Consider the following 3256-nt stretch of genomic DNA (forward strand, 5'->3'; position numbering starts at 1 on the left):
AATTTTATGGTGGTGTTGGGGTGGGGTCACCAACATGAGTAACTGTATTAAAGGCTCACCGCAGGAAGGTTGAGGACCACTGGCCTCGAATGGGCAACATCCTGGGTTCAGCCTCTAACCACCATAAATGATGCGAGCAGGTCACTCATAAAGACACACTACCACAGACTCCACCGTCTCAAGGCCACCCCTTTCCCTCTTCCTTCCTCCAAACAGCCTCTGTCAAATATTCTGCCACAGAATCCTACAAAGTCAGCCTCTTCCTGACGCTGTAGAGAACAGTCAGTGCAGACCCAAAGCAACGCATGTGAGTTTGCTGTCCGCTAATCTAATGGCGCCTGAACCAGGGAGCAAAGAGCAGTATTCGCCTACCCCACGCCCAGCCTGCCCTCTGCTCTCTCCGCTTTCAGATCCAGGCATAAGATAAGCAGTATCTGAGTATGGCTTTTGTTTTGTTGCTTTGGTTGGGGGGGGGGGTTGTTTATTTAATGCTCTGGGGGCTTTGGGGTCATTATTTAGTACTAGAGCCTTACACATGCTAGGCAACCACCTTTCTACTAAGCCACACCCCCAAGCCCTTCTTTTCTTTTCTTTTTTTTTTTTTCCCCTTTCTTTTTTTTTTTTAATATTTATTTATTTATTTATTATGTATACAATGATCTGCCTGCATGTGACACCTGCACGCCAGGAGAGGGCACCAGATCATGTTATAGACGGTTGTGAGCCACCATGTGGTTGCTGGGAATTGAACTCAGGACCTTTGGAAGAGCAGCCAGTGCTCTTAACCCTCTGAGCGATCTCTCCACCCCCTCCAAGCCCTTCTTTTCATTCCTTTGTTTTGTTGAGACAATGTACATAGCCCTGTCTGGTCTAGCACTCACTATACAGGCCAGGCTGGCCCTCCCTCGGTTCACAGAGACCCTCTTTCCTCTGCCTCCTGAGTGCTAGGCAAAGCTTTGTACATGCCCCCATACCCAGCCCAGCCTTTCTCTTTCACAGCCTCAAATCAAGGGCTGCAGTTTGCCTTTAGGCTGAGCGCTCACCTTCATCTCATTTGCTGATCCGTGTGTAGAACTATTTCCACTAGGTGGCTGTCTTCACCAAGAAGTGTCAGAGGCGTGCTGGCTTCTGGCAGTTTGAAAACTTCAACCTTACATTTTACAGAGGCAGGCAAATACATGCTGTCATGTAATAGACATTCTCGTACAAGTATCAGCCTGTGTTTCTCTTTTTATGCCTTCACGCTGGGGAAAAGGGCAACATGTGCTCTCAAAACAGGGAGGAGAACTTTTGTTTCAGAATGATATATATGCCTGCATGAATTTACATGCTCCATGTACATTCAGGTGTCCTTGGAGGCCATTAGAGGGTGTCTGACCCCTGGAGCTGGTGTTACAGGTAGTTAGTTATAAGCTGCCTGGCATGGATGTTGACAACTAAATCTGGGTCCTCAGCAAGAACATTAAGTGCTTTTAACTGTTGGGCCCTCTCTCCAGGCCATGAAATCAATCTATCTCTCCCTTTCTCTCTTTCTCTTTTGGCTTAATTTATTTTCTGTGTATGAGCATCTTTCACACATGTATGTATATGCCCATGTACATGTCTGGTGCTCATGGAGGTCAGGAGAAGATCTTTATCACCTTGCAAACCACTGTGGATGCTGGGTCAACAAGTGCTCTTCACTACCAAACCATCTCTCCAGTGCCCTGAAAATGTTCTTACAGAAATGTAAAGTAGGGGGCTGTTAAAGACTGCTTGCTCAACGTTCACCCAGGTCAGGGGCCTCCCCCACAATCCATAACTCCATCTCCAGGGGATCTGACACCCTCTTCCAGCCTCTGCAGGTACCTGCATGCTCATGTTGTACACACGCCAAATTGATTGATTGATTGATTGATTAAAGTAAATCTTAAAAGAAATGTGAGGTATCTGGCTATCCCTCTCTTGGCTAGATTCCCCAAGGACTCTATGCCACGAGATACTTGCTCATCCATGTTTATAGTTGCACTGTTCACAACATCCAGAAAGCAGGCAAGGCAATGTGGCAACACACATGCAATAGAGTCTTAAGCAGCTGAGAGAAAATTGAAATTATGTCATTCGCAAAAACAAACAAAAAAGATGCAACTGAGAATCACTGTGTTAAGTGAAATGAGACAGACTCAGAAAAATTATCATATGTTTTGTCATATATGGAACCTAAATTTATGTGTGTTTGTATATATGGTATGTATATGCCTTTGTCATAAAACTAGGCAGGGGATGAGAAGAAGAGAAGAAATCTTTTTTTAAGATTTATTGATTGATTGATTGATTGGTTGATTATGTATACAGTGCTCTAGCTTGCATGTACACCTGCAAGCCAGAAGAGGGCATCAGATCCCATTATAGATGGTTGTGAGCCACCATGTGATTACTGGGAATTGAACTCAGGACCTCTGGAAGAGCAGACAGTGCTCTTAACCTCTGAGCCATCTCTCCAGCCCGAGAAGAAATCTTAAAGGAGATGAGAAATAGTGAAGGTACTGGAATACATGTGATAGGAAAGCCAGCAGGGTGCCTGACTGGTAGGAGGCAGGCAGTCAGCTACACAGGGAGAGAGAGCACCAGGGAAGGCAGTGGAGGAGAACATGTATAATGACACATGTGTGTGAAGATGCCACTACCTTGTGTTCTTTGTATGTACTCTATGAGGCTAGTGTCAATTTAACAAAATCTCTGACCACCTTGGAAGGTGGGCTATTGAGGACGCCTGTGGGGCTGTATCCTGATTACTGTTAGTTGATGTGCAGAGACCCATCTTAATTGTGGGAAGGACTTCCAGGTTATACAAAGGAAGAACAGAAACTGAGCACCAGCGAGCATTCCTGACGCCCCGCCTGCTGACTGTGGGCGGGATATGACGGCTGCTTCAAGCTCCTGCTACCTTGACTCCCTGCCGTGATGAAGAGACAGATGGCACCTTGAACTGTGAACTAAAATAAACGCCCCATCCCTTACATTGTTTTTGTAAGGATATTTTATCATAGCTAAGACCCTAACTTAAAAAAAAAAAATTAAATATAGAAACGAAAGTATGAAGTTGTACCCAGAAGACCAATGAAAGGCAGATAAAAAACTCTAAAATTATCTTTGAGTAACTGTTGGTTATGTTGTCAAATCAAACAGCACTATTCTTGAGGCTTGAAGAGATGGCCCAGAAGTTAGGAAGGCTTACTGATCTTGCAGAGGATCAGGGCTCAGTTTCCAGCAGCTG

This window comes from Acomys russatus, chromosome 5 (assembly GCF_903995435.1).
Source record: "Acomys russatus chromosome 5, mAcoRus1.1, whole genome shotgun sequence".
Taxonomy (NCBI): domain Eukaryota; kingdom Metazoa; phylum Chordata; class Mammalia; order Rodentia; family Muridae; genus Acomys; species Acomys russatus.